Source organism: Equus przewalskii, chromosome X (genome assembly GCF_037783145.1).
Source record: "Equus przewalskii isolate Varuska chromosome X, EquPr2, whole genome shotgun sequence".
Classification (NCBI taxonomy): domain Eukaryota; kingdom Metazoa; phylum Chordata; class Mammalia; order Perissodactyla; family Equidae; genus Equus; species Equus przewalskii.
Window position 1 is genome coordinate 21,907,482 of NC_091863.1, and position 8,606 is coordinate 21,916,087.

The 8,606-nt window shown below is 40.4% G+C and overlaps 1 pseudogene; it reads left to right on the top strand.

Annotated features, from left to right (window-relative positions):
* Window positions 1-1,080: 1,080 nt before the first annotated feature.
* Window positions 1,081-4,067, top strand: LOC103567329 (DDB1- and CUL4-associated factor 8 pseudogene; annotated as a pseudogene).
* Window positions 4,068-8,606: the final 4,539 nt, after the last annotated feature.

Sequence of the window (8,606 nt, forward strand, 5' to 3'; positions counted from 1 at the left end):
TTTGTAATTACTCTGAGGAAAATCGTGTTTTCCTCATTCCAGCATTCTTAGTCAGCAGTTTACTGTAGCCCTTCGAAAATTGACTCTCATCACCTTAGATAATTCATTTGGAGAAGATCTGAAGTTAACACAGCAATGCCAATTAACTGCCTCTGACGAGCTGTTTTCTTTTCCTAAAAACCTCTGACATATTTTGGGAGATATTTAAAATATTTTGATAGTTCTGTAACATCACAGAATAATTTTTTTAAGATAAGATTGTGTTTGTGTTTCCTAAGTATTTTAAATTGAATTAACTCCAAATAAATGTATAGAATCTCTAGTGGAAAAAGAAAACGCTGTGCTCTATCACAAATTGGTGAAGCAGTTACTCATTTCAGAAAGTGTCTACTTTAAATTGACCGGTTGATTTCAGCCTTGATTACATTGGGGGACTAAATTACTCTTCTCATTAAGAAAGCCTGCCAGATGTAACAAATAAAAATACAGGGGACAGAGTTAAATTTGCACTTCATATAAACAATGACTATTTTTTAGTTGGAGTATGTCTAATGCAATATTTGGGATTTACTCATACTATAAAAGAACTCATTTTTTTTAATCTAAAATGCAATTAACTAGGCATCGTTCATTTTATCTGTCAACCCTATGCCATTTCTATCAATTAGAGCTCTCAAGGTTTCCCTCAAGCTGTTTGATTTGCTGAAGATATTTCCTGTATGTCAGGAACTCACTAGCTGTGGGGGACCTTAGCAATCTCTCATTGTATTTCCCTATTTCTTCATTTCATACCGTACATTATCTTTAAGCAAAGCATTGAGAACCTTATGATGACTGTTTTGGCTAAGGAAGATCGCTTTTGCTGATGGTTCTAGAGAATTCTATTAGAATAAAGAGGGTTTTCCAAAGTGCAATTTGTTTTAATCTTCAAAAGCACCGTACGAGCAACCGCTGACAGGGTAAGACGGCTGTGGCCGTGGGGCCCAGGGCCTGGAAATTGCTGAGCGGTCTCGAAATATCGCGAGATGCTAGATGGGAAGAAGCTTTCTGAACCTCACCAGCTCCCGTACTTCCAACCGCCACAGCCGGATGTTGCCCCTCCCACTTCGGCCTACCTTGTTGGCGTCTTGCGCTAGGCCTAGCTTCTTTTTCTGCCGGAGCGAGCCTGTTCCTTTCCCCCGGCCTTGAGGGCTTTTCCTCACTACAGACCGGCTACAAGAAGCATCATTCAAGATGTCTGACAAAGGGAGCAGCACAAATGGCGGGCCAGACTTACGGAATAGAAGCCTGCGCGGTAGCCCAGAGGAGCCGTCTGGAGCAGAGGCCGGGAGGGAGACATCTTCACATAGTGAAATGAGCTTGAGACTGACCAGAGATGGTGGCGGAACCGGGGACAGTGGTGTCCTCAGCCTTGCAGGCGCAGAAAGTCAAGGCACAGACACAGGAAATTCAAGTGACGACTTCGACTTTGGAAATATGGAAGATAGTGACCATGTCCACGAGAATGAAGAAAACCTCATCTATTGCTTCTTAGATGAGGAGGGGCCAGGAGAGGAAGAGGAGGAGGAAGAAGCAGCAGAAGAACAGCCTCAGGTACAGTGCAACGAGGCTACCCATTGTCAGTATTTATCAGATAAGGATCAGGCTCTGGAGAATTGGATGTCCTCAGAGACATCTGCCCTGCCTCGCCCTCGCTGGCAAGTCCTTACTGCTCTTCGCGAGCGGCAGCTGGGTTCAAGTGCCCGCTTTGTATATGAGGCCTGTGGGGCAAGAGTCTTTGTGCAGCGTTTCCAGCTGCAGTATGAGCTTAAAGGCCATAGCAGATGTGTCAATAGTGTGCACTTTAACCAGTGTGGCACCTGGCTGGCCAGTAGCAGTGATGACCGTAGAGTGATAGTGTGGGACTGGATGCGTCAGCAGCCAGTACTGGACTTTGCGAGTGGCCACAGAAATAATGTCTTTCAAGCCAAGTTCCTTCCCAACTGTGGTGATCCCACCCTGGCCATGTGTGCCCGTGATGGGCAGATACGGGTGGCAGAGCTATCTGCTATACCACACTGCAGGAATACTAAGCGTGTGGCCCAGCATAGGGGAGCCTCCCATAAGTTGGCTCTGGAGCCAGACTCCCCTAAGTTCCTAACTTCAGGCGAAGATGCAGTTGTCTTCGCCATTGACCTCAGACAATGCCGGCCAGTTTCAAGAGTGGTGGTAACAAAAGATAAGGAAAATAAAGTGGGACTGTATACAATCCATGTGAATCCTGCCAATACTTACCAGTTTGCAGTGGGTGGACGAGATCAGTATGTAAGAATTTATGACCAGAGGAAAATAGATGAGAATGAGAATAACGGTGTGCTCAAGAAATTCTGTCCTCATCACCTGGTCAACTGTGATTCCAAAGCAAGTATCACCTGCCTTGTGTATAGCCACGATGGCACAGAGCTCCTGGCCAGTTACAACGATGATGATATTTACCTCTTTAACTCCTCTGACTGTGATGGAGCCCAGTATGTTAAGAGATATAAGGGGCACAGAAATAATGCCACAATCAAAGGTGTTAATTTCTATGGCCCCAAAAGTGAGTTTGTGGTGAGTGGTAGTGATTGCGGGCACATCTTCTTCTGGGAGAAATCATCCTGCCAAATTATTCAGTTCATGGAGGGGGACAAGGAAGGTACTGTGAACTGTCTTGAGCCCCATCCTTACCTACCTGTGATGGCAACTGGTGGCCTAGACCATGAGGCAAAGATCTGGGCACCCACAGCTACAACTACCACTGAGCTTCTTGGGTTAAAGCAAGTGATTAAGAACAACAAGGAGGAACGAGATGAAGATAGATTGTACCCCGTTAACCTGTTCCCAAGCCACATGCATTGCTTCCTCATGCATCACCTGACACAGAGAGGTCATCGCCAGCACCAGGGCGCTCCTGGAGTTGGGGTCATGGATGCAGACCTGGATGAGTCTTCCAGTGCCTCAGGTGCATCCGAGGGGGAAGAGAGCCAAGACCGTGTGGAGTGCCTGCCATCCTGAAGGCTTCGTACCAGCTCCAGCTAGATGTCACCTCAGTAGGCTGGACTTTAAGTTTAAAATTCAGTTTAACGAATATATTTGCCTTTTGTCTTTTACCTATTTTCACAATAAAAAGCATCTCTTCCATCTCCTTCCTCTATCTTCCTTCCTTCTTTCGCATTCTTCCTTCCTCATTCTTTTCCTTTCAGTAGGTTTCTTTACTCCTCTGGATATATAAGAAATTTATTTATGCCTCTTTTCCTTTGTTCCTTTATAGCTAACCTCTAAAGTTTCCTAATTGGTGAAAAAATTAATAGCCTTATTGAATCTGTCTTCACATTTCTGACATCCTGAAAACTATCACCTTTTTTTTTCATCTTTAGCAGTTTATTATAAAGTTCTTCAGTTGAGTTGAAAATTTCAGAAATATGTTTATTCTTTAAATGTAAGGTAAAATAAAGGAAACCATAGTTTTGTTCCTTGAATGCTGATAAGTGGCCATACACACACACACACACACACATATACACACACATGCATGCACACACATAGACTCCCTCACAGAAAAGGAAAAGGGGAGAAAACTTGGGTAAATTCCTAACAAGATAATTCATCCTTCTAGAATAAATGACTTGGAGTTGTCCACATTTTCTGAATCCATATGTTAATATTGATTAATTTGAGTAGATGGAGGCTAGTAAGAGTTAAATTTAATTGCATGACATTGTTTACTCTGTACTTTCAATGCTCTTGAAGTTTCATGGCTGAGAACTCCTATGGGATTACCTTCTAGGAAGTCTTCTTGGGACATTCATCTCTTATAAGATACCTGTAAGATATCTCCTATAAGATATCCTATAAGAATATAAGAATTTCTAACATTTGAAAATATGTATTTGAACTAACTTTAAGAATAACTTAATGTTGTAATAAAGAGTTGTTTATACTTACAAAGAACTGTTTTATATCCTTGGAAGAAATACCTATTAGAGATCCATGCATTGCTTAAAATTCACTTTGGCTGTTTATAAGAGATTAAATTGCTTTTAAAAATATTCTGTCTTATTTAATGAAAATTTTGGGTGCTGGATGTCCAATTACTGTTCAATAATAATATTTATTTTTGTTTTACACTTATTATTTGTGTAAGTGAATTCAGAGGCTTGCCCTCCCATCAACACCCCTGTGAAGTATAAGACACCCTTCTTTGCAGATATTTGCTAAGAAAGAAGGGTATAATAAAACATCCTGTGGCCTGACAAAGTTTTTCCTTTGATAATACTCCTTAAAATGGATATTATCTCTGGCCCCTTAAGAGCAGGGTGAGAAATTTACATGATGAAGTTAGACTTTGGAATGGAAAATAACTTGACCCAAGTTCCTGCTCACTGAGATTCAAAGTTAGAGACAACTGCCTGGGGATCTGGAGGTCTGGGGCACCCCCTACCAAGGTCTGCTGACAGGAAAGGTCCTTAAAAGTCCCCAAAGAACCCAGTGACTCTGAACTAAGCACTGTCATTTAAAACAGAACATAAAGATAACAGAGTTATAAACTAGAATCCCAAGTTTGGGGCAACCTGCACACTTGGGTGGGATGTATACTAGCAGGATTAACAATGAAAAACCTCATTTGGAATTTCTAGTGACACTGGGTGGCCTGCTGTTTGGAAGCAGGTCTGCCTCTGTGGGGGGTGGGGGGGGGTTGTACTGTGAACTAAACTTTTTTCAGGGTTCCCTGAATGGTTCTGAGATTGTTTGTGCTATAAGAAGCATTTGGAGAGAGATTTGGAAGGCAAAGGTAAAGTAGTAGCCATATTATATACTCAGAAAGTAGGGGCAGGGACACATTGTTACTTATCTGCTGACTTACCTTAGTGTGAGGCAGCAGCTGGGTGTACAGCTACACCACTTCTCCCTCATATCTTCCTTCCAGTTCACCAGCTCCATAAAAAAGAGTGCCCACTTCTCCTGCAGGGAACTCACCTCATCAAAGTTGGAGGTTTGGAGGCAGTGAAAGACCAACACGGGTTCCAGTCTGTTTTTTTGGGTTCTTCATGGATTCCAGTCTATCCTTGCTTCCTCCACTTCACATCCATCTCTCCTTCCTGAATGCTGTGCTGACTTCAGGCTCCAGCACCTGAAGCAAAGACAAAAGCCTTAGGAAGACTGCTTAACCAGCTTCCACAATTACATACTGTCAGGTCCCTATTATGTCACCTATTATATGGATATCACCCCCAGTGTTTGTTTCTTTGTTTGAATCCTGACTGATGCAACCAACCCCACCTGCTTTGGACTGAGTAAGTGTTCAGATAATTTGGAGAATTTGCCATTTGGAGGAGTAAAATCCTCTAAAGAGAAAGGTTGGACTTGATTAAGATACACAGATAGGGAGTCAAATAATTCATTTGAGAAATAAAGCTATATTATAGGTGAAAATCAAGCTGGTAAAGTAAGTCCCAGAAAATGGAAGTAACTGTTACCATTTTAACTTATGCAAATATTGATCCTATTTACATACAGAAGAAAGCAATCCAATATCACTACCAGCCTTCCATGAGATGGCGAGCAAAGCTTACAATTCTATCAAATAAGCAGGCAAAACTGCACCTTTAAATTTAAGTTTTCATTCCAATATGGAATTTCAACAGGACAGTTCTGTGTAGGCCCTCATGGCCTTTATGCAATATTATAATTGTCTGCTAATTATGCAGAGAATTTAACTGCATAAAGTTGTGACAGATGCCAAACTATACTTTTAAAAATACGTCTTCTGGCAACCATGCCTTAAGCAGACAGGTGTGGAAAAGAATGGAGATAGAAAAACTATAATGGAGCCTAATTGCTAAATGGCAGGCCAAATAATTTTGGCGAGTTCTGTTAGTCCAACAGCAACCTTCAGCAGTGCCCGTTCTACTATGTTGCGAGCCAAAGAAGAATGCAGTAAATTTACAATAGATTGGATTTTAGCCATCCTGTGAGCAACTTCTCTGAACTTCACTATCTTAATTTACTTTGACTTCAGTCTCTTCAACAGTAAAATGAGAGGTTCGGATTTTTCGATTTAGTTCTCAGAGCCTTACGGAGCACTTGATATATAGTTCTTTACTGGAGAGTGAGAGTTCAGAGATGAATGTATGACAGTCCAGGTTCACAAGGAACTTCATATACTAGTCTCAGGCTGTGTTCTGGGGAGAGCTAGGGGTTTCGGATGTTTTTACTGGGAAGAGTACTTTATTCAAAGTACAATTTTTATTTTTCTTTCTTAGCTTTGGCAGCCTCTTTATCTCTAACCCCATTATATAAGCAACCATCTATGGAAATTAGATACATATATACTATCAAGTATACTCAAGCATAATTTCTCAGTTGTTCCTCATAAAAACCATATTAAAGTGGATGACAGGAACTTAAGTTCAGAGAAGTTAACTTTGCGAAGTCATAGTGCTACGAAAGTGCAGAGTAGGGGCTCAAATAGAATTTACAACCAAATTAGTCTAACAAATAGTGGTACACGGCATCTTTGTTTTGGTGCACGGCAATTTGGTTTAGTTGACAATAGAAATTGAGAACGCACATCTCAAGATTCTGTCGTGACATTTATGAGTCACCTTTCATCTATTAAGGTGGCCATAGTCTCACCTTGGACTTCTGGCAGCTGTATGGCAGCCATGTTAGCAACTCAAGCCCCTGAAATTGAATTGTAGGCCTCTGAGAAGAACACCAGTGAACCAAAGGGAAACAAAAGATAAAATACGAAATATAAAAACAGTACATGCTGGGGTAAGGACAGTACTTCTAGCTTCGCATTGATCTGGATATCATTAGCCAAAAAGGTTGTTACTTATGTATCTCTGCCTAGAATAAAATTCAAATTACAACTGGGCCTGAGTGATTGGTTCTCTTCATTACTCTGCTAAAAAGCTATAATGACTCAGATATTTTAGGCACTACCTTCTTCAGCTGACAGATATGACCAACACTGTGAGGGACTGAGGCCCATGACAGGTAACCATTAAGATCTTGGATCATATAGAGAAGCCTCTCTTTTCTACAGTAAGTTGCTCTCTAAGCAAGAGACAAGATTTGAACCTTAGGTGTTATCCTCTTAAGATTAGTAAGTGGTAATTGATAGTCACACTCATATTTTTTTTAAAGCTTGCAATTATGAATTCTCAGTAAGAGTATCTGTAAAAATTTTTAAATATTTTAGAAATATGGAAATAAACTTACCTTAACATCATCAGATAGAACCAGATATTTGGAGGGAAAGATTTTGTTCCACATGCTTTCTCATAGTAATTCCCTCTCAAAAAAATATACCTCTGTAGAATTTTAGGGTGATGGAACTACTCTGTATGATACTAGAGTGGTGGATATATGATTCAGTGCATCTGTCAAAGTTCATACAACTGTACATCAAAAAGAGTAAACTATAATATATGCAAACTAAAAGAAATTCAACCAGGATGTCAAAGGGTCTCAGAATGGAATACAGACTATGACAAATGAATCTAACTCTCTTACAAACGTATGACATAACCCCACTGAAGCAGGCGGGAGAAAAAGAAGCTGGCTAAATAACTTTGTCAAATGATGTTTTGAAGGGCAACTGCAAGACTAAAGACGAAAAGAACTGTACATAAAAACTGTACTTTAGTTGGCAAATTTGTTTCTCACGAGGATTCAAGTTAAGTAATAATTCTCAACCTGCTTTACATATATGTCTGAGGTTGAATGAATAAGTAAATGGATGACGGATAGTGAGAACTGGGTTTCTTACTGTCAGAGAGGGAAATTATAGATAAGCCAGGAGGGAAGGCTAGAGATGAGTCCTGTGCTACTGAATTAGAGTTGGACATATCAGTATGAATTCACAAATAGGTTAACATAATATATCTACAGGTGGATAAATGCAGAAATAATTATAGAAATGTGTGTATACATGGGTTATTATACTGACAAATATTTCATAGCTCTCTCCACTGAGAGGGCCTAGGAGCAGTGACACCCCAGTAGTAATGAGCACCACCAGTTCCTGTATTTAGATTTCTAATACTATTCTCCAGTGAAAGGAGCCAAGGATTCTTGGAGAAATGGCTGATTCTAGTGCTGGGGCAGGGAATATACAAGATAAACCTGGAGCATCTTGTAGTGCCAGGTAGCAAGGAAGTGGGATGAGGGTATACCAAAGTGACACATGAAACACTTGAGAGTTCCCAATGGCCAAAGCTGGAACAATTTCACCAAAAATCCCTCAAATAACGTGGTATTACACACTACAACCTATGGTATTAGGTATTTGAGGTTTGTTGTTTTATGAGTCCATCCTGATATAAATAAATGAATAAATAAATAATTTGGGGAGAAGGGACAAATCTCCTCACAGAATAATTCCAAATAACATAAGCATACACTCCCTTCATCAAGAGATGGAGTTTGATTCCCCTCCCACTTTGAGTATGGACTGGATTTAGTGCCATGAGTTCAAAGAATAGAGTATTAAAAAAAGGAAGAAGAGTAACTTTACAGCAAAGAAATCCTAAAAATACCACTTAACCAAGTCATGGCAAGTGATAAAGTCATAATGATGC